This window comes from Acomys minous (genome assembly GCF_964271855.1).
Source record: "Acomys minous genome assembly, chromosome: 20".
Taxonomy (NCBI): Eukaryota; Metazoa; Chordata; class Mammalia; order Rodentia; family Muridae; genus Acomys; species Acomys minous.
In genome coordinates, this window is record NC_140502.1 from 18,639,433 (window position 1) to 18,662,859 (window position 23,427).

A 23,427-nucleotide genomic window follows, 5' to 3' on the forward strand; every position below is an offset into this window, starting at 1 on the left:
TCTAATCTTTCGGAGTCTAAATCATCTAAATGATTCCCCTGAATAAATCATGTATTGCCCTTGGAAGATGCCAGGAAGGTAGGACTTTAATGTTCCTCAGACAGGGGTACTCTCAGAAAAAATAAACTAAACAGGATCTTGGGAAGGAGATCTACGTTACAAGGGACACTATGGATACTAGTCTCCTAGGCAAGGTCTTGGCTCAGGGAAACAATTTTCTGAGTGTTGAATGTGTGTCCTGATATTGCCCCCTGGAGATCCCTGGAAGAACTGCAATCTTATGTCTAATCCAACAGCAGAGAGGGCCCATAAGTCAAATGTGACCTGCCCTGGTCCTTTCAGCACGGGAGGGATGTACGACCTGTCATCCTGCCTATTGTGCACTATAGAGTTCTTGTTTCCATATAGTGTAGGGTGGATATAGACAAGGTTCCAGATTTTTCCTGGGAAGTCCTGGACTAAAGATAGAGTAAGAGTTCATACAGAGGAGGAGCTTTTTGCTCAGAAAATTTCAGAGAAAAGTTCTAGGACATTGACTAGGTATTCAAAGGAGCGGGTCTATACCTTCACTTGCTGGCACATCTCTAGTGTCTAAATAGTTCCTTTTCATTGCCCACAGGGTTCTTAGGGAGTCTGCTCTTGACTACACAGACCATTGATTCAAATGTGTGTGTCCTCTGCACTTCCACACACACTGTTCTAGGTCTCTTTTTGTTGCTGTGATTTAAAAATACACCCTAAGGAACAGCACACCAAGTGAAAGTAAAGAATCCATTTCCCTTATGGGTCTGGGTCAGGGTCATTTTGTACCACTGAAAGCAATCAAGACAGTAAGTGGGATTCTGACTGGCTCATCCACTGGCTGGATCTTTGGCTCATGATTACCTAGCTATCTTTCTTACATAAACAGGGACAATCTACTATGGATAGTGCTGTTTCTAGTGGCCTTGCCCTTCCTGCATCAATTAAGACAACCCCCACAGAAGTGTCCACAGCCCAACACCATAAAGAAGTTATTCAGTTGATACTCTTTTCCCCCAAGTAACTCTGGGATGTGTCAACTTGGCTCCCTACCACACTGTTTCATTCTGTTAAGTCCTCTTTGTCCATTGCAAGACTGCAAAAGAAATATCTCTCTCAGTTCCTAGCACCCATTACAAGCACTGCTGTCCACAGCACTTCACAGATGGACCCTCAGAATTAAGACACAGTTCATGGCATCTACCCTGGGTTTCACTTTTTCCACTGCCTCGATCCTAAGCTCATGGACACCCTGATGTCCACCACTGACTTTGTGAGCAGTAACTGAAACAGCATCACCAAAACCTGCTTTCATCCTGACTCAGCACAAGATTCCCAGGCACATACATCACCTCCGCCTTCTGATAACAATTGAATCAGAGTGGAAGCCAATCACCAACTGAGACAAGTCAGGAGCTGCGAACATTTGGGGTAAAAAAAAGCATGAGCAAGGTTCAGGATTTACATCAGGATTTACTTCTGGCAAGACAGTTACCACTAGAGCATACCTGGGTGCATATGCATCTGCTGTCTATCCCTTCCAACTGAACTGTCGATCTGTGAGAGTGAGCTCTCTGCTCTTGGCAGGTGCCTCTGTAGCCACCTGACTAGGTTCTAGTGCTCTAATCTCCCCACTGCCACCTGGTTTGATACAGGGAGGCTAGCTTTTTTTTTAAAGCATTAACACTTATTGCAGGGAAAAACTATTTTTCTCATACCCCACAGCTGTGTAGTATCATTGGGGAATGGAGATACAGCCAAAACAGGGATCACATCAGACTTCACAGGCCACAGTAGCAGATGTGAAAAAAAGAATAAGCTGTCTGTCTGCAGTCACATGTTCACTGTCTCCATCCTGGATGCCTTCTAGAGGTCTGGAGTGGAGAATGGCTGGTGTTAATCAGCAGCTTGAGGGTACATCTGGTCCCGGAAGTGTGAAAAAACAGTTAGATTTGATGGCAGCAATAGGACAGCTCAGTATGGAGCATCTCTGCAGAATTCCAGGAATCCAAAAGTCATGGTCTAGACACGAAATCATGTGCTCTCTGTGGGCTAATGTCACTACTCCTCAGAGAGGTTATAGGGCTTTGCTTTTGCTTTGTCCTCCTCCTTCAGTAGATCCTGTATCTATCCAGGGACTCTCTTTTCAAGGAGCCGCTGATTTCAAACAACTTAACTGTCTGCCTCTCATCTTACCCTACTGTGTATTTTGGAGAGGTAATCCTGCATGGATTGGCCTTAGATCCTGGGAATTGAAAACAATGGTCTCATATGTAAAACGTTAGTGTCCTAAATCCTTATCCCAGAGTGGCCAAACTCACATGTCCTTTCCTACCATTGTTCCAGCAAGTTATAGCTCTGTACCCTTTACCAGTGATATCTGCCTTTGAAAAGATCTACCTGGGAGGGCTGGAGAGATGGCAAACAGATTAGGAGCACTAGATGCTCATATAGAAGACCCAAGTTCAGTTCCCAGCACACACATTGCAGGTAACCACGATCTTTAACATGAAGTTCATGGGATCCAATGTCCCTTTCTGGCATCTGTACACACCAGGCATGCTTGTGGACAGATACCTATGCAGCCAAGAATAACTCTACTTACCTGAGGATGTAGCACAGATACCATAGCCTTCTACAGACCAGCATTTCCCCTTCTCCTTTCTGACATCATGTGTAGCTTTATTCTGTTTGCTCCAGATGGTCCAGAGACACTGGTTATGTCCTTCTCAGATATCCATTTTCATCTAGTGGCAAGCTTCCATCTCTCCTACCACGCAGCCTCTAACCTATCTGTTTTCAATGGTAAGTCCCAGTCTACAAGAACATCATAATGGGCAGATCTGGGCCCAGGGGTTCTGCTCAAACTACTGCACCAAAAAAGAACAATACATGGGGTAAATATCGAACCCATACTCAGATCTAGCCAATGGACAGGACATTCTCCACAGTTGAGTGGAAAATGGGGACAGACTTGGGTATGAACTCGGATGCCCCATACTTGACCACTTCTTCATGGAGGGGAGGCCTGGTGGCACTCCGAGAAAGAATAAGCAGACTATCAAGATGAGATGTGATGGCCTACAACCATATACTGGGGGCAGAAGTCCCCCTTGGTCACAGACATAGGGGAAGGGAATAGGGTGAAAGCAGGGGGTAGGGAGGAATGGAAGGATACAAGGGATGGGAGAACAATTGAGATATAATTCTAAATAAATTAATTAAATAAAATTTAAAAAGTGACGTAACACTTAGTCGAGAGGAAGTCTCCTTTCTTCACACACCCCAGCCATGTAATATCATTAGGGAAATGAGATACAGTCAATACAGTGACCACATCAGGCTTGATTGATCACAGTGGTACATGTGAAAAAGCAGAAGCTGTCTGTCTGTTGTCACGTATTCAGTGTCTCCACCTTGGAGGCCTCCTCACATGTCTGGAATGGAGAGAAGCTGATGTTAATCTTGGTGGTCAGCAGATTGATGGGACATCTGGTCCAGGAAATGAGAACAAACACGCGATTAGATTTGACTCCAGAACTAAGCCACCTCAGTATGGAATATTTCAGCAGAATTCCAGAAATCCAAAGGTCATATACTAGACAGGATATCATGTGTTCTCTGTTGTGCTGATGTCTCTGCTCCTGGAAAGTAAGGGTCAGTGCTTTGCTTAGTCCTCCTCCTTCAGTAGATCCTGTCTCTAACACAGGGACTCTCTGCCTAGGGAGTCACTGACTTCAAACAACTTTACTGTCTGCCTCTCATCTCACAATATCGTGCATTTTGGAGAGGTAATCCTGCATGGATTGTCCTTAGACCTTGAGTATTAGAAGCAATGGTCTCATATGGAGGAAGTTAGTGTCTTAAATCCTTACCCCAGATATGCCAAACTCACATGTCCCTTCTTGCCATAGTTCTAGCAAGTTCTTTCTCTGTACCCGTTACCAGTCATATCTGCCTCTGAAAACATCTACCTTAGAGGGCTCGTGTGAAGGCCCAATGATTAAGAGTACTGTATGTTCTTATATAAGATCCAAGTTCAGTTCCCAGTACACACACAGCAGCTCACCACCATCTTTAACTTGAGATTTAGGGGATCTATCCAATGGTCTCAGCTGACTTCTGTGGATACCAGGTATGCTTGTTGTGTACAGATACATATGCAGCAATAAATAACTATACTTAACAGAGGTTGTAGCACAGATACCATAGCCTTCTACACACCAGGATTTCCCCTTCACCATTCTGACTCCACATGTGGCTTTATTCTCTTTGTTCCAGATGATTCAGAGACCCTGGTTATATCCTCCTCAGATATTCATTTCCATCCATGGGCACACTTCAACCTCTCCTGACATGCAGTCTCTCATCCAACTACATGGTACTCTTAGCTTACCAATGGTGAGTCCCTGTCATACTCCGAAGAGTTCTTTATCCCGGACTGCTCTCCTAATAATAGAGAAACCTATATCTTCCTAGTCTCTAACTCAGTCACTGCTCTCAATGGGACCACAGTCAAGAAATATAGTCCTGGTAAGTCGAACTCCAAATTATTAGAACTGAGCTTTGAGGCGAAGCCTTATGAATAGAAAACTAAATTACCAACTGATGCTCATGGGCAAAAAAAAATCCAAATACTCTCATGAAACTCCAGCCCCATTTCTTTCATTTCTCACCGTATCTCTAATTTCTTCTGGTTAACCTTCTATTGGTCTTAAATATGAGTGGGGGTATTTTTCCAAGTAGGAGAACCCACCCTTTGTGAACAATGTACTTTAGCTCAAGTAGGTTTTTCATTCAGTCACTCATTCATGTCTTCCTGTCCCCTCTATTTGTGTTCACAATTTCATTCTTGAAGACACAGAAGGACCAATCAGAGCCTTGAACCTTGCTCATGCTCTTTTACCCCAAATGCTTACAGCTCCTGACTTGTCTCAGGTGGTGATTGGCTTCTGCCCTGATTCAATTGGAGCTGGAAGAGGGAGGAGATGTATGTGCCTGGGAAGCTTGTCCTGAGTCAGGACGAAAGCAGGGTTTTGGTGATGCAGTTTCAGCTACTCCTCACAATGTCAGTGATGGGAATCAGGGTATATGAGCTTAGCAGTAGGGATGTGGGAAAAGTGAAACCCAGGAGAGATGCCGTGAGCTGGGTCCTCACTTCGAGAGTGCAGCTGTGAAGGGCTGTGGACACCAGTGCTTGTGATGACTTCAGGGAACTCAGAGGGACATTTACTTGGAGAATTGGGACCTTCTTTTGGAATCTCCCAGTGGACAAGGATGACTTAACAGTCTGAAACAGTCTTTTTAAATTTTTTTCTTTTTTAAAATTAATTTATTCATATTACATCTCAGTTGTTAGCCCATCCCATGTATCCTCCCATTCCTCCCTTCCTCTCACTTGCCCCCTACTCTCCTCCTCTATGTCTGTGTCTGAGGGGGACCTCCTCCCCCTGTATATGCTCATAGGTTATCAAGTCTCTCCTTGGTGACCTATTATCTTTCCTCTGAGTGCCACCAGGCCTCTCCATCCAAGGGACACGTTCAAATATGAGGCACCAGAGTCTTGTGTGAAAGTTAGATTTCCTTCTCCACTCAACAGTGGAGAATGTCCTGTCCATCGGCTAGTCTGGGTAGGGGTTCGAGGTTTACTGCCTATTTTTTCCTTGGCTGTTGCCATAGTTTGCGGAGGACCCCAGGGCCCAGACTCACCTGTAGTTTTCCAGGACCCGCTGGATCCTTCTTTTTCCTCTTTCTCCCAGGCTTCTCACACCTAAGTCTCAATAGGATGTCTTCCCCTCTTACCCACTTTCCTTGTAGGTACAGTTTTTCGTGGGGACGTACACCTTGGACTAGTGTCTCGATATAAGTGAGTATATACCATTTAGCTCTTTTTGCTTCTGTGTGAACTCACTCATTATGACAATTTCTAGTTCAATCCATTTGTCCAAAAATTTTGGAAATTCCTTATTTTTAATAACTGAGTAGTATTCCATAGTGTAGATGTACCACAGTTTCTTTACCCATTCTTTTATTGAGGGACACATAAGTTGTTTGCAAGTTCTGGCTAATGGTTGAGCATATGTCCCTGTTGTGTGGTAGTGCATCTTCTGGGTATATTCCAAGGAGTGGAATAGCTGGGTCTTGAGGAAGCCCTATTCCCATTTTTCTGAGAAAGCACCAGATAGCTTTCCAAAGTGGTTGTACTAGTTTGCATTCCCACCAGCAATGTAGGAGTGGTCCTCTTTCTCCACACCCTTGCCAGCATGAGGTGTCAGTTGAGTTATTGATCTTAGCCATTCTGATGGGTGTAAGATGGAATCTCAGTGTCGTTTTGATTTGCATTTCTCTGATGACTAAGGAGGTCGAGCATTTCTTTAAGTGTTTCTCAGCCATTTGATATTCCTCTGTTGAGAATTCTCTGTTTAGTTCCATTCCCCATTTCTCGATTGGGTTATTTGGTTTGGTGGTATTTAATTTCTTGAGTTCTTTATATATTTTGGATATTAGACCTTTGTCAGATGTGGGGTTGGTGAAGATCTTTTCCCAGTCTGTAGACTGTCGCTTTGTTCTCTTTACAGTGTCTCCTGCCTTACAGAAGCTTTTCAGCCTCATGAGGTCCCATTTATTAATTGTTGACATTAATGCCTGGGCTGTTGGTGTTCTGTTCAGGAAGTTGTCTCCTGTGCCAATATGTTCCAAGCTCTTTCCCATTTTTTCTTCTAAGTGACTTAGTGTCTCTGGTTTTATGTTGAGGTCTTTAATCCACTTGGATTTGAGTTTTGTACAAGGTGAAAATATGGGTCCAGTTGCATTTTTTTACACATAGACATCCAGTTAGACCAGCACCATTTGTAGAAGATGCTATCCCTTTTCCATCGAATGGATTTGGCTTCTTTGTGGAAAATCAAGTGAGCAAATGGATTCATTTCTGGGTCTTCAGTTCGATTCCATTGATCCACTAGCCTATTGCTGTGCCAATACCATGCTATTTTAATTACTATTGCTCTATAGTACAACTTGAGATCAGGTATGGAGATTCCTCCAGAGGATCTTTTATAGTATATGATTGTTTTTGCTATTCTGGGCTTTTTGTTTCTCCATATGAAGTTGAGAATTGTTCTTTCAATATCTTCAAAATATTTTGTAGGTATTCTGATAGGGATTGCATTGAATCTGTAAATTGCTTTTGGTAAGATGGCCATTTTTACTATGTTGATTCTTCCAATCCACGAACAAGGTAGATCCTGCCATCTTCTGATGTCACTTTCAATCTCTTTTTTCAGAGGTTTAAAGTTTTTTTCAAATAAATCCATCACTTGCTTGGTTAGGGTTATTCCTAGATATTTTATATTGCTTGTGGCTATCATGAAGGGAGTAATTTTCCTAATTTCTTCCTCTGCCTGTTTGTCATTTGTATATAGGAAAGCTACTGACTTTTTTGAGTTTATTTTGTATCCTGCCAGTTTGCTGAAACAGTCTTATAGTTAGACTAGTTGACACGTCCCGGAGTTGCCTTGGGAGAAAAGAGTTTCGACTTGCTTAGGAGGTTGGGCTGTGGACATGTTTGTGAGGGATTGTCTTAATTGATGAAAGAGGGACCAAGCACTGTGGGCAGCACTATCCTTAGGAAGATTGTCCCTAGTTATGTAAAAAAAAAACTAGCTAGCTAATCATGAGCCAGAGATCCAGCCAGTGGATAAGCCAGCCAGTATCCTGTTTTCTGCCTCGATTGCTTTCAGTGCTACAAATTGACCCAGACCTAGAAGGGAAATGGAGCCTTTACTCTCTCTTTAGGTGCTGTTCCTCAAGGTTTTTTTTAATCACAGCAACAAAAAGAAACTTAGAACACTGTGTAAGGAAGAGCAGAGGACACATCCATTTGAATCAATGTTTTCTGTAGTCAAAAGCAGATCCCTAAGCACCAGGTAGGCAAAAACTAGGAATGATTTAAAAAGTAGGGATGAGCCAGCAAGTGAGGGTACAGACCCTCTGTAAGTCTGCTGTCCTTTTAATACAGAGTCGATGTTCTAGAACTTTTCTCTGAAATTATCTGAGCAAAAGGCTCCTCCTCTGTATGAACTCTTATTCCACCTTTAGTCCAGGGCTTCCAAGAAAAACCTGAAAACTTGTCTAAATCCACCCTACAGTAGACGGAAACAGGAGTTCTGGAGTGCACAGTAGACAGGATGACAGGATATACATCCAACCTGTGCTGAAAGGACCAGGGCAGGTCACATTTCACTTGTGGACCATTGCTGCTGTTGGCATAGACATGAGGTTTCAGTTCTTCCATTGATTACCAGGAGGCAATATCAGGACACACACTCAACACTCAGAAAACTTGTTTCCGCGAGCCTTGCCTAGGAGACTGGTATCCATGCTTTCCCTACTAACCTGGAACTCTCTCCCAACACCCTGCTCCGTTTCTGTTGTCTGAGAACACCCCTGTCTCAGGAACCTTGAAGTCCCCTCTTTCCCAGTATCTTACATAGGGGAATACAGGATTAATGCAGGGAAATAATTTAGACCAGGACAGAGTTGATCAAGAAAAATTAGAGAGAACGTAGGCACTCTCAACACACAGCTCAGCCAACACAGTGCTGGAAGGCTGCCTTGACACCCTCCATAGGAAGAGGGAGCCCAGAATCCTTTCAAGGACACACTAACGACTTCTTCCCCAACACTGAGGAAGTGAAACTCCTCACATGAATGATCCTGGGCTTCTCTCCTGGATCAGGAATCTGACTGGTGACATCAGTGATAAAGGATTGATCTTCATCCTTGGCCATCACTCATCTGGTCTCTTCCAAGCCCTCAGAGGCATCTCTGTCACCGTCCTGATGGGAAATCCCACATTCCCAGAGAAATGGGACCCAAGGCAGACTGTTTGCTCCCCTTTCTCTCTGTGTCACAGGGACACAAAAACATGATAGAGTCTCTTTTGTTGGTTGAGAGACCCAAGGCCAGGACATGGCAAATATCAGGCCTGGGATGAGCTGTTGTTTTCTGAGGTCATGGGGATGCTTATCAGCCTTGTTGCTCAATGTGTTGCTTGGGGGAGAAACGTAAAGAGAAAAGTTGAGAGGGATACTGGGGAAGCACTGAGAGTGAAAAGGACAGAGCAGCTCCTTGGACAAAGATCCCACCACTCACAGTCCCTGGGATTCTGTGAAGTGCTCCTGTCTGAGAAGACAATCAGCTCAGAGGGAGGAAGGACAGCAGAGCCTGGGAGCCTTGCTGGATCTTAAGCTCTTTTCCTCAGAGGGCATCACAGTGAGAAGTCTAATGGCGGTGTCCTCTGTGCTTTCCTTCAAAGACTGTAACCCCTGGCACGAACTCCTACTCACTGGTAAGTGTCCCCAATCCCTGACTGTGTGTGGGTGGAAGAGAATTTAGAGTCAGGCTTGAGTCTTCTAAAGATGACAGGAACCCTAGAAATCAAACAGGAGTGTCCACCAAAATCGCTCAGTGTGTGTAGCCCATGACAACCTGAATTCAATCTTCTGCTCCCACGAGGCAGACGAGAGAACAGATTTATGCAGGCTCTTCTCTTCCCTTTACACTCTTGCAGTGGCATATACTTTCATGTGCACACACTAAGACATGAGCCTTCACAAACCCACATATACAATAAATAAGAAATACAAGAATATTTAAATTGCCATTGAGTTTAATTATTTTTTGTTAGCTACAAACATGGGAACTATGTAGATTAACCCATGAACACACCCTTCCTTCCTTCCTTCCTTCCTTCCTTCCTTCCTTCCTTCCTTCCTTCCTCCATTCATGCCCAAGTCTTTTTCAGGAAGTTAATCATCTTAATATGGCAGACTAACCCCTGTCCTCACATAGCCCTGGTCATAGTGAACCAGAAGTCAGAGTATCTGCAAGATGATGTCAGGGGTTTCCTGGTACCACAAAGAGAAAGGAGAAAATCAGAAAGTGAGGACATTCTAGAGAAAGAGGTCAGTGAAGCTTCCTCACACCAAATATAGGAACACTGTAGGGCGAGCCAGGCAGACACTTGAGCAGAGAATTTCTAAGAGAGGTAAGTACACAGTGAGAGACTCTGAGGGAATGGTGGTCATACTGCTCACTTCTATTAAGGTGGGTAGGCACACCACTACCCACACACTTGAGTGATGATCACACCCACACAATTTTGATTGTTTCTCTCTCTCTTTCCATTTAGCCTCCCTTTTAACATGTGGGCACCTGTCTTCCACTGCCAATGTCACCATTTAATTAGTGCCACAGCACGTGTTTGAAGGAGAAGACGTCCTTCTCCTTCCTAAAAATCTGCCAGACAATCTTCTAGCCTTTGTCTGGTTCAAAGTGATAACAAAAAAGAGCCACATGATTGCACTATATGCAGGGAACGTTGAAGGAAATATGACAGGATGTGCAGACAGTGGCAGAGAGACAATCTACAATGACGGATCTCTGCAGATCCGCAATGTCACCTAGAAGGACACAGGCTTCTACATTCTTAAAACCTATAATTGTCAAGCAGAAACTGCATCATCAACATCCGTATACCTCCAAGTGTATAGTAAGTGATTCACTCCAGCTGCTGGGTGGAGTTGATTCCATCAGACACACACATTGCCAAAGGATCATGTTCACTTCCTCCCTTTATGTATTTCCTTTGGGAAAGAGGGGTTATCCTAAGGGAATTACCTAGACAGAGGTCCAAGGCACTTCAGAAAGGCCCAGTGAACATATGTGCAGACCCATCACACAGCTGAGAAAGTGGTAGCATCGTCTTGAAGCCCTGCATGGGATGGTGGAGCTCAGAGACCTCTTTCAGGGACTCAGGTCACCTCCTCCCACACACCCAGGGTGTGAGAGGCTCCTGATACATCTGCTTCTGGGCCTCTGTTCTGTGTCAGAACCCTGACTGGGGATTGCAGTGAGAATGGGTCAGTCCTCTCCCCTACTCATCACTCAGCTGGTTCTTTTGGATCCCTCACAGGCATTTTTGCCACATGCTTGCTGAGGGCAAACTCCATGTTTCCAGACCGTTGAGAACACAGGTCAGACTGGATGCACAGCTGGTTTTCTGTTTCACATAGGAAATGCTGAGGGTCTCTAATTGCTGCTGACAGACCAAGCCGAGGACAGAGCAGAGGGCAGTCCTGCATTGAACGGCTCTTCTCTCAGGGCACATGGATGCTCAGCAGTTTGTAGCTCACCATGTGGACTCAAGGACTGAAGAGTAAAGACAGAGGGAGAGGGACAGCAGGAAGCATGGAAAGTGCTGCATGGTTGAGATTTCATTAATTAATTAATTAATTCATTCATTCATTTTCCACAGGTGTTGAAATTTGTTTTGAGAGGTGATACTTTTCATTAATTTGTTTATTTAACCTCTTTACAGCCGGATCACAGTCCCCTTTCTCCTCACCTCCCAGTCCCACCCTCATGCCCCCCCTAGATTCCCCCTTTCCTATTTATTTATGTATTTATTTATTATGTATACAATGTTATGTCTGCATATACAACTGTATTCCAGAAGAGGGCACCTGATCTTATTATACATGGTAGTGAGCCACCATGTCGTTGCTAGGATTTTGAACTCAGAACCTTTTGAAGAGCAGCCAGTACTCTTAACCTCTGAACTATCTCTCCATCCCCTTCACCTTTCTATCAGAAAACAGGAGGACCCCAAAAGGGAATAACCAACTCAGGCACTTCAAACGGCAACCAGATTAAGCACATCTTCTCCCACTTTCACCTCACAAAGCTGCACAGCTAGGGGAATGGGATCCAAAAGCAAGCCACAGAGTCAGAGACAGCCTCCACGTTCATTGTCAGGGAAGCCACATGTTGACCACACTGCACATTGGCCACATATGTGTAAGTGGCCTAGTTCCAGCCCATGCATGCTTTATGGTTGGTGGTTCAGTCTCTCTGAGCCCCCATGGGGTCAGATCGTTGACTATGTAGGTCTTCTTGTGGTGTAGTTGAACCAACCAGCTCTATTCTTCTTCCTATTCTTCCCCCCCCCCAAAAAACTCCCTGAGCTCTGCCTGTCGTTTGTCTGTGATCCTCTGCATACGTTTCCATCAGAGGCTGGATGAACCCTCTCAGAAGACACGTATTCTAGGTGCCTGCCTGCCAGCATAGGAGGGTGTCATTAATACTGTCAGGGGTTGGCTCTTTCCCACAGGGTGGATCTCATATTGGGCCAGTCATTGGTTTGCCATTCCCTCGATCTCTACCCCTTTACCCCTGCACTTCATGTAGGTAAGACAAATTTTGTGTCAAAGGTTTTATGGGTGGGCTGGTGTCCCCCTCCCTCCACTGTAAGTCCCACCTGGCTACAGGAGCTGGCCACTTTAGGCTCCATAACCCTCAGTGCTAGTAGTCTCAGCAAAGGCCATAGATACCTGGGACATCCCATGTCCCAGGAAGCCCCCATTTCTGCCATCTCTCCCAGTCCTCCTCCCACTCTCTAAACACAGGATTCCCATCCATTACACTTCTCACCCCCTCATCCACACAGTTCCCTCTCCTATATACTTCAGATGTTTATTTTATTGGCTGTTCTGAGTGAAATTCAGCATCTACCCTAGAGACCTTCATGTTTTTTCTGTCTCGGATAGTATCATGGTTATCTTGTACTTTATGGCTAATATCCACTTATAAGTGAGCACATTCCATGCACGTCTTTCTGGATTTGGGTTACCTCACTCAGGGTGATCTTTTCTAGTTCCATGAATTCACCTCCAAATAGCATGATATCTTTGTTTTGAATAGGTGGGTGTTATTGCATTGTGTAAATATACATTTTCTTTATACATTCTTCAGTGGAGAAACATCTAGATTGTTTCTAGTTTAAGGTTATTATCAATAATTCTGTTATGAACATAGTTGAGCAAGTGTTACTTGTGGTATGGTGGAGCAGCTTTTGATATATATCCAGGATGGGATAGCTGGGTCTTAGTGTAGACCTATTCCCAATTTTCTGAGAAAATGCCTTATTGATTTTCACCATGATTGTATAAGTTTGCACTTGCACTAGCAATGCAGGAGTGTACCCCTTGCTTCACATCTTCACCAGCATGTCCTGTCCTTTGAATTTATATCTTGGCCGTTCTGACAGGTGTAAGATCGATATTTGGAATTGTTTTGATTTGTCTTTCCCTGATGACTGAAGATATTGAACCTTTTTTTTATATAAAAAAGTGCTTCTCATCCATTAGGGATCCCTCTGTTTAGAAACTTCTGTTTACCTGTGTAACACCCCCCCTTTTTTTTTTTGGCTTTTCGAGACATGGTTTCTCTATGGAGCTCTGGCTGTCATGGACTCCCTTTATAGACTAGGCTGGTCTTGAACTCACAGTGATCCACCAGCCTATGCCTCCCGAATACTGGGATTACAGGGGTGTTTCATTATGCCTGGCCTTAGTACTCCATTTTTAAATTGGGTTATTTGGTTTCTTGGTGTTTAATTTCTTGAATTCTTTATATATTTTGGATATTAGACTTCTGTCAGACGTAGGGTTGCGGAAGAGCTTTTCTCTTTCTGTAGGCTGCCATTTTTTCTATTGACAGTGTCCTTTGCTTTACAGTTTCATGAGGTTCCATTTATTAATTGTTGATCTTAGTGCCTAAGCTATTGATGTTCTGTTCAGATAGCTGTCTCTTCTACTATAAGTTCAATGATATTGCCCACTTCCTCTTGCAATAGATTTAGTGTATCTGTTTTTATATTGAGGTCTTTGATCCCCTTAGACTTGAGTTTTTTTGCAGGGTGATAGATATAGGTCAATTTGCAGTCTTCTGCATGAAGACATCCAGTTAGAACAGCACCATTTGTTGAAGATCCTTTCTTTTTTCCATTGTATGATTTTGGCTTCTTTGTCAAAAGTTAGGTGTCAATCGGTGTATGGGTTTACTTCTGGGTTTCTTATTTGATTCAATTTATATACATGTCTATTTTTAGGCCATGCAATTTTTATTACTATTCCTTTGACAAAGCATTTGAAATCAAGTGTGATGATACCTCCAGAAGATATTTTTATTGTGCAGGATTATTTTAGTTATCCTGGCTTTCTTATTTTGCCATATGAAGTTGAGAATTTCTCTTTTGAGGTCTACAAAGAATTGTGTTGGTATTTTGTTGGGAATTATACTGAATATATAGATTGCGATTGGTAAAATGGCCATTTTTACTATGTTAATCCTATCAGTTCATGAGCATGGGAGATTTTTGCATTTTCTGATATCTTTTTCAATGTCTTTCTTCTGAGACTTCAAGGCTTTGTCATAGGGTTTGTCAGTTCCTTGGTTAGAGTTATACTAAAGCATTTTATATTTTTCCTGGCTGTTGTAAGGGTTTTGTTACCCCAATTTTTTTACTCAGCCCATTTATCTTTTTTATACAGGAGGATTATTGATTTTTTGAGTTAAGTTTGAATACAGCCAATTTGGTGAAGGTGTTTATCAGTTGTAGGACTTCTTTGGTAAAGTTTTGGGGGTTACTTATATATACTGTCACATCATCTGTCAATAGCGATAGTTTGACTTTTTTCTTACCAAATTCTATCCCCTTGATCTCCTTTAGTTGTCTATTTCTCTAGCTAGAACTTTAAGTGCTATGTTGAATAGATAGATAGGAGAGTGTGGGCAGAGTTGTCTAGTCCCTGGGTATGGTGGGATTGCTTTAAGTTTCTCTTCATTTAATTTGGTGTTAGTTATTGGTTTGTTGTATATTTCCTTTATTGTGTTTAGGTATGCTCATGGTTTCTTTGATCATGAAGATGTGTAGGATTTTGTCAAAGGATATTTCAGCATCTAATGGGATGATCATGTGCTTTTTTAAAGTTTGTTTATATACAGATGGCATTGATGGATTTTCATATGTTAAATCTCCCTTGTCTCTTGGGATGAAGCTTACTTGATCATGATGGATGATATCCTTGATGTGTTCTAGGATCTTTTGTGAGTATTTTATTGAGTAGCTTTGCATCAATGTTCATGAGCCATTGTTCTGGAATTTTCTGTCTTCTTTGAATCCTTGTGTGATTTAGGAATCAGGGTGACTGTACCATCATAGATTGAATTTGGCAATGTGTCATCTGTTTCTATCTTGTTGAATATTTTGAAAATTATTGTTTTGAAAATTTGAAAGAATTCTGCTCTAAAAACGTCTGGCCCTTGGCTTCTATTTTGGTTTGGAGATAGTTTAATAACCACTTCTATTTCATTAGGGGTTATAGGACTATTTCAATATTTTACTTGATCTTTATTTAACTTTGGGAAGTGGTATCTATCTAGAAATTTGTCCATTTTGTTCGGATTTCCCAATTTTGTGAATTATAGGTTTTTGACATAACACCTAATGATTCTCTGGATTTCCTCAGTGTCTGTTTTATGTTCCCCTTTTCATTTCTGGTTTTGTTAATCTGGATACTGTCTCTTTGCCTCTTAATTAGTTGGGCTAAGGGTTTATCTATCTTGTTGATTTTCTTCAAAGAGCCATCTCTGGTTATTGTTGATTCTTCATATTGTTCTCTTTGTTTCTAATTTATTGATTTCAGCCATGAGTTTGGTTATTTACTGCCATCTACTCCTCTTGGTTTTGGTTTCTTGTTGTTGTTGTTGTTGCTGCTGCTGCAGTTGTTCTGGAGCTTCAGGTGTCCTGTTATGTCACTAAGGTTAGATCTCTTCACTATCTTTATGAAAATGCTTAATACTATGAGCTTTCCTGTTATGGCTGCTTTAATTGTATCTCGTAGATTTGGATATGCTGTGCCTTTGTTTTCATTGAACTCTAGAACTTCTTTAATTTCTTTCTTTTCTTTTCTTGCTAGACTAATGATTGTTGAGCATACATTTATCCAGTTTCCATTGGGCTCTTAGGCTTTCTGTTTTTTTATCATTGCTGAGATCTACATTTTATCCATGGTGGTCTGATAAGATGCAAAGAGTTGTTTCAATATTTTTTTATTGGTTGAGGTTTTCCTTGTGAACATCTCTATTCTCAATTTTGAAGAAAGTTTTTGAGCTGCTGAGAAGAGTGTTGAGGTCTCCTTCTATTAATATGTGGGGTTCATTGTGTGATTTAAGCTTTATTAATGTTTGTTTTAAGAATGTGTGTGCCTTTGCATTTGGGGTATAGATGTTCAGAATTGTGACATTATCTTGGTGGATTTTTTCTTTTGATGAGTATAAAAAGTCCCTTCCTATCTCTTTTGATTAATAATGCCTGAAAGTCTATTATCTTATATAGTAGAATGGCTATTCCAGCTTGCTTCCCGAGTACATTTGCTTCGAAAACTTTTTTCCAGCCATTTATGTTTGTTACTGAGGTGCGGATTTTTTTATGCAGAAAAAGGATGGATCCTGTTTTTTCAGCCACTCTGTTAGCCCATGTCTTTTTATTGGGAATTAAATTCATTGATTTTACCTGGCATTAGTGACCAATGATTGTTAATTCCAGTTACTTGGATGTTGGTGGTGTGAGTGTGTATGTTTTTGTTTGCTCTCCTTATTTTGTTTTGTTGGTGTGGAATTATTTATTTCCTGTGGGGATTTTCTTGGTGTAGTTAATCTACTTAGATTGTTTTTTTTTTGTCTCTAGTATTTTCTGTAGGGCTGTATTTGTGGATAGATATTTTTAAATTTGGTTTTGCCATGGAATATCTTGTTTTCTCCATCTATAGTAAATTAAAGTTGTGCTCGATATAGTAGTCTGGGCTAGTATCTGTGTTTTGTTAGTGTCTTCATGGTATCTGAGCAGGCCCTGCTGGCTCTTAGAGTCTCTGTTGAGAAGTCGGGTATAATTCTAATACTCTGCCTTTATGTGTTACTTTGCCTTTATCCCTTGTGGCTTTTAACACTTATTCTTTTTATGTAGATTTAGTGTTTGGATTATTATGTGTTGAGGGATTTTATTTATTCATTTATTTATTTTTGGTTTTGGTTTTTATTTTTTAAAGACAGGTTTTCTCTGTGTAGCATTGGCTTTCCTGGGCATGCTTTGTAGAGCAGGCTGGCCTCGAACTCACTGTGATGCACCTTCCTCCGCTTCCCTGAGTACTGACTGCAGGCACGCATCACCACACACAATGTGGATGTTATTTGTAGTCCAATATGTTTCATGATCTATAAGCTTCTTGTATGTTTATAGGTATTTCTTTCTTTAGGTTAGGAAATTTTTCTTCTGGGATTTTGTTGATGTTTTCTGGGCCTTTGAGCTGGGAATCTCATTCTTCTCTTTGTATTATTCTTATGTTTGGTCTTTTCATGGTGTCCCATATTCCCTGCATGTTTTCTATTAGAACTTTATAGACTTATTATTTTCTTCAACTGATGTATCAGTTTCTTATATCATATATTCTATTCCTAATATTCTCTCTCTCATCTCTTCTATTCTGTTGGTGATGCTGGTGTCTGTAGTTCTTGTTCTCTTTCCTAGGTTTCCATTTCAAGGATTGCCTCAGTTTGTGTTTTCTTTATTGCTTCTATGTTCATTTTCATGTTTTTGACAGTTTTATTCATTTCCTTCTCTTGTTTGCTTGTTTTTTTTTAATTTCTTTAAGAGATTTATTCATTTCCTTCACCTGTTTGATTATATTTCCTGAGTTTCTTTGAGGGATTTCTTCATTTCCTATTTAAAGGACTCTATCAATTTCACATGATTAGATTTAAAGAATTTTTTTTGCTCTTTTGCTGTGTTAGGATATCCATGGCTTCTTCTTGTTTTCATAGGATAAAAGGGTTCTGTTGGTGACATATTGCTCTGGCTTTGTTGAGTGTGTTCTTACACTGACCTTTCATCATCTGGTTTTCTCTAGTGTTGGCAGTCCTGGTGGATCGTGATAGCAGTAGGCCTCTGGGATTGCAGGTAGATCTGGGAGTCTGTGATGGCTGCAGGCCTCTGGTAGTCCCTTGTGGCTACAGTCTGTGTAGTCAATAATGGCTGCCATGCCTGAAATTGAAGGTACTGATGGGGCCAGGAAAATTGCATGCTGATAATTGAAACTTCTGCAAGAAATGATGGCTACAACCCTCTGTTCTAGTTCGGACTACAAGTGATCCTGAAAATATTTTGCCAGTGCTAGAGGCTTGCTGTTGCAGCTGACAGGGAACCATGGTTGTTGTCCATCCATATTACTTGGGAAACCAACATGTGCACGGAATTGAGAGACTCAGCTAAGCAAGGGCACCTGGGTACATCCTGAGACTCGGCATGAACAGAAGAGCTGACCAGGTCAGCAGGCCATGAGCCAAGTGTCCGCATCGGCTTATGAGACCTCAAAGAAAGTTCAAAGTACCCAAAGGGAGGAACAAAGGACAAAGGTCTTCCTGGCAAGTACTTGTCCTCTGAGCTGCAGCCCAGGGAATTCCCTCCTGTCTCCAAATATTAACAGGCTCTGCTGGTCTTGACAGATCCCAGACTTGAGCATCAGACATCCTATTAATCACCAGAGGGCAGTAATAGTGCACAGTCAAACACTGAGAAGCTGGTTTCATGGAGAAGATGAAAGAAACGGTTTCCATTTCTGTCCCAACAGACATGGAGGTCCCTCTCATAACGAATGTTTAAGTCACTGGCTGTTTCCTGTAGTCCAGAAAAGTTCTAGGGGACCCTGTTTATCATTTCTCCCCTCTAGCATCTTGAGTTGAGGAGAAAGTGATGACAAGGGAATTGCCAAAGGACTGAGGCATCCCTAAAAAGTCAGGGTGGATGTGGGCAGACCTGAACAACATCTCAGACAACACAGGAGGCTGCAACTCAGGTTCCTCACCAAAATCTTCCAGAGCAGAGTGAGCTCACTCCTCTCTAGGACTCAGGTGACCTTCTGGCACACACAGAACATGAATCTCCTGGTACAACTAACTGATTCTGAATGTCTGTCCTGGGTCACACCCTGAATGGTAACACTAGTGATAATCGATAAGTGTCCTATTCCTGGTGTCATCCTCCTGGTCACTTCCCAGCCCTCACAGACATCTCTGCCATCTTTTGGCTATGTACAAATTCACCATTGCCAGAACTGAGGACATGGGGGTCACTTTGTGCCCCATGGAGTTTTTGTGTCACCAAGGATGCATAGGGAGCACAGGGTCCCCTTCTTGGAGGTGAGAGAGACAAGGCTAGCACAAACCAGAGGTCAGCCCTAGGGCGAGATGTTGGATTCTGGCTCACAGGGGTGCTTATCAGCCTATTGCTCACTGTACAGTCTGGAGACTGAAACATAAAGAGAAGGAAAGGGAGAGAATCATCTGGCAACACCGAAGGGAGGAGACAGCAGTGCCTCAGACAAGCACCCCATCTACAGCCATGTGACTCTGGGAGAGATTTTTGTTTCAGTGCAGATTCAGCTCAGAAAAAGGCAGGACCACAGAGATGCTGAAGCAGAAGCTCCTCTACATTGTGCAAGGATGGCACATGCACCAGACTATGGAGCCTCCAATGTTCCACCATACAAGGGGCACGGTGGCCAAGGTCTGGTACCCTAAGTGAGGAGAAAAATTCCATGAGAGTGTGTGGCAGGGCACAGATCAGACTTTGGCTGGAGTCTGCAAGGAGGACAGGAGTCTGAAGGACTTCAAAGTGTCTGCTTGCCCCTGAATGGCGTTGACACAGAGGTGGACAGAGGTTCAGCAGCAGGAAGTTCTCAGTGAACAGGAAACAGTAAAGGGTATGCACAAAAGCCAGATTGTTCTCTACTCAAAGTCAATCACATTGGCCACCATATTTTAAAGAGTGCTGTTACCAACTATGATGGAGTGACTCAGAAAAAAAATTGGCCATTATAGGCCAGTTGGATGTCTCAAAAAGTGAAGGCAAATTTACCAGGCCAGAGGACCTGAGGTAAATTCTCAGCTCCCATGTGATAGAAGGAGAGAACTCTCTGACTCCTCAAGGTTGTCCTTTGCCACAGGTACTATGGCATACACCCACCAATATGTAGGTCTATGCAGAAATGCATGTAGTTCACTCCTGCATGTATTCACACACATATGTAATAGATATAAAAGTAAAAGAATTAAGTGAAAGTGAGGTATTCAGTCATCCCAAAGCTGAGTCCTTTCATAAGTAAAATCCTTGACAAGCTGGAGTTTAGGACCATCAGTCTCTCACTAATTTTCATTCATTCTCTCATTCATTCCTCAGAGGTATCTGAGTTTTTTTCTAGGCACCATTTTTTTCCACAAGAATATTTAAGACAGAAAATGATTCTCACAAGACTCTATTCCAAGTAGATTGGACGAGAAGCCAGTGGCGGAAGCTAAAATATGAAGTCATGTGGGTGCCTTTAAAGAAAAACAACAACAAGATTCAGAGAGCCCAGGCACAAAGTCCAAGGGGAAGGAAGTCAGTGAGGCATCACCCCTCCACCAATTTACACTGAGTGTGAACAGGGATCAAAGCGCAGTGAGCCAGGGCCATGTTGACACCTGAGGAGAGAGCGCCATACAGATTAAATGACAAGTGCGAGTATTTTGCTGACCTCTGCCAAGTAGGACAGGACCCTCACCCACACACCTCTGCAGAGCAATGGACACATCTGCTCAGGACACAGGGCCCCATCTTAGTGGAATTAAAAGGTCCCAATATTGATGGATGTCCCACTTCCTTCCTAGCCTCCTTTTTGCCCTGTGGAAGCTCGCCCACCTCTGCTCAGTTCAGTATTGAATCAGTGCCACGCCGTGTTGCTGAAGGGGGAAGTGTTCTTCTACTTGTTCACAATCTCCCAAGCAATCTTAGAATGCTTTTCTGGTACAAAGGGGTGGTTGTGTTCAAGGACCAAGAGGTTTCTCGGTATGTAACAGCCAATAATTCAAGTGTGGAGGGACCTGCACACAGTGGTAGATAGACAGTGTGCAGCAATGGGTCCCTGCTGATCCACAATGTCACCTGGAATGACACTGGATTGTACACCCTGCGCACACTGAGCACAGATCTGGAAGCTCAATTAAGGCATGTGCACCTCCATGTGGATGGTAAGTGATTGTCTGTGATCAGTCAGTGGTGGGTGGGGCTCTGAAACACAGTGCTGTGTCTTCTGGTCTTGGAATGCTGTCTCATGTTTAGATGTGAGGACTTAGAGCAAGACACACATGGTATAAACAAATGGGAATAGATCAGACTCTACTAATGTATCATGTAAGGTTTTATGGAAAGTAACTCAACCTAGGATGTCAGACACCACCCAGTCTTGTGGGGATCTCAATACTGTTTTGCTAAGAAAGATCCAGTGGGCATCAGGTAGGGGCTGGTTGGGGGAAACTATGGCATCCTAAGAGAGGTGGCCACCAGGAAACCCTGGCTGTACTCATCCACGCTAGGTTCAATTTCTAGTGATTCTAGGGAGCGTTTTGTCAGGGCTGGGCTATTAGTTAATATCGCTAATCACTGACAGAGGACAATAGTTTTGGTTGTCCATGTCAGACTGGTGTGGTTATAGTCTCCAAAAGTGAGTGTCATAAATCAAATCTATGAACTGTTGCAGAGAGTGTGGAGTGATGCTTACTGGCCAAGATTAAGACAGGGCCTGCACTTCTGAGTGCTCCAAAAGGTGAGTGAAAAAGACAGCACTCCTTCTCTGATGACGTAGGGTCTAGCTCTTATGCCTGTCCTAGGTGGCAAGCGGCAAGGAGGGCCTATCTCGCTTACACATGTCACCATTCAACAGACAGGTTGCAAGTCCCCTCTCCCATGTTCTTGGGGCAGTCTCAAACATGCCACTAGATGAGGTTCAGGGCTTGCTCTCCAGATTGCTGCAGCTGGTGAAGGTCAGGACCAGCTCTCCTCCTCTCTTGACTCCAGGGCCCCAGGGTCTCCCACCTGCCACAGGTCATGAGGGATGAGAAGGGAAGATAGTATCTCTCTCTCACCCACAGCACTGCACAGGAGACAAGTGGTAACCCCAGCTGGTCTATGCTACTATTCTTAGGGTCAGCTCACCTGCAAACTCACAATGTGCAGGGCCCATTTTCCCAAGTACTGCACCTGGCTACAGACATGAACAGCTTTCTTGAGATCATGTCCCGGAACCAGATCTCCGAAAATGCCAATGGGAGGGGTGGGCCACTTCTGTACAGCCTTCAAACATCAACATGTTGCTGGGTAGCAGCCCAGACCAGGAAAATCTGCCTGGGATTTGTTTGTAACAGACCCCTACTGCTGCAGGGCCAAGGAACCAGACATGATCCCCACTCACAGTATAGGTGAGAACCCCACCATCTTCCCAGGTGGCATCACTGGATACTCACATCAGGCTGTTTCTCACTACCCAAGTCTCTAGTTTTGCCTCTCTTCATTGTGTCAACGTCCCTCTCTTTCTCTATCTCTTCCATTTCTCCACCACTTCTCCATTAAGTGGAGCTATGGTCTTTGCATGTCTGGGGTCATCACAGGTGTGGTCTTAGCAGTGCTATGCCCCACTGCTATGGCACCAGGTACAGGTCATCTCAGGCAAGATCTGCCCTATGGCCAGGTCTGCAGGGCACTGGACTTGTGGTCAACTTAGTGTAGCTCCATGTCCTGGCCTGCTGGCAATGGTGTGGTGGTCATCTAGTGCTTGTTCCTTCCTCGGCCCACCCAAGTGACTCCATGTGAGGATATTCTGTCTCAGGCTCACTCCTTCCTGGGCATCCGCAATCCAACCCCAGAGAGAATCTACCCTGGACCCTCTCCAGAGCACCAGCTGGGCATTAACAGATAGCCTCGATGCTCTCTGTTTTACTTTGACTTCTTCCTTTCCATCTTGCAACTCCATTATCTCCTTTAGCTGTCTTACCGCTTCACCTCAAACTACAAGGACAATAGGAAATAGATAGGAAGAGAGTGGACAGCTTTGTCTTGTTCCTGATTTCAATTGAATTCCTTCAAGTGTCTCTCCAAGCTATTCACTTGCTATAACTTGCTTTTATTATGTTTAGGTATGCACCATGTATCTCTGATCTCTCCAAACTTTTTATCATGAAGAGGTGTTGGGTTTTGTCAAAGGTTTTTTCAGCATCTAATGAGATGCTTATATGGGTTTTCCCTGCCAGTTTGTTTATATTGTGGGTTACAGTGATGGGTTTTCATATACTTAACCATGTCTGCATCTCTAGGAGGAAGCCTACATAATCATGGTGAGTGATGTTTATGATTATATTCTTTTACTTGGTTTGTAAGTATTTTATTGAATATTGTTGCATCAGTGTTCATAAGGAAAAGGGTCTGAAATTCTCTTTCATTACTCATTCTTTGTATGGTTTAGTGACAGTTATATATGTGGCCACATAAAATGAATTTAGCAATGTTTCTTCTCTTTCTATTTTGTGGAATAATTTGAGTTGCCTTTGAGATGGATTTTACATCTGTGCATCAAACAAACTGTGCATTGAAACCATTTAGATGCAAGTTATGTCCAGTGGGAAAGATGGACAATACCT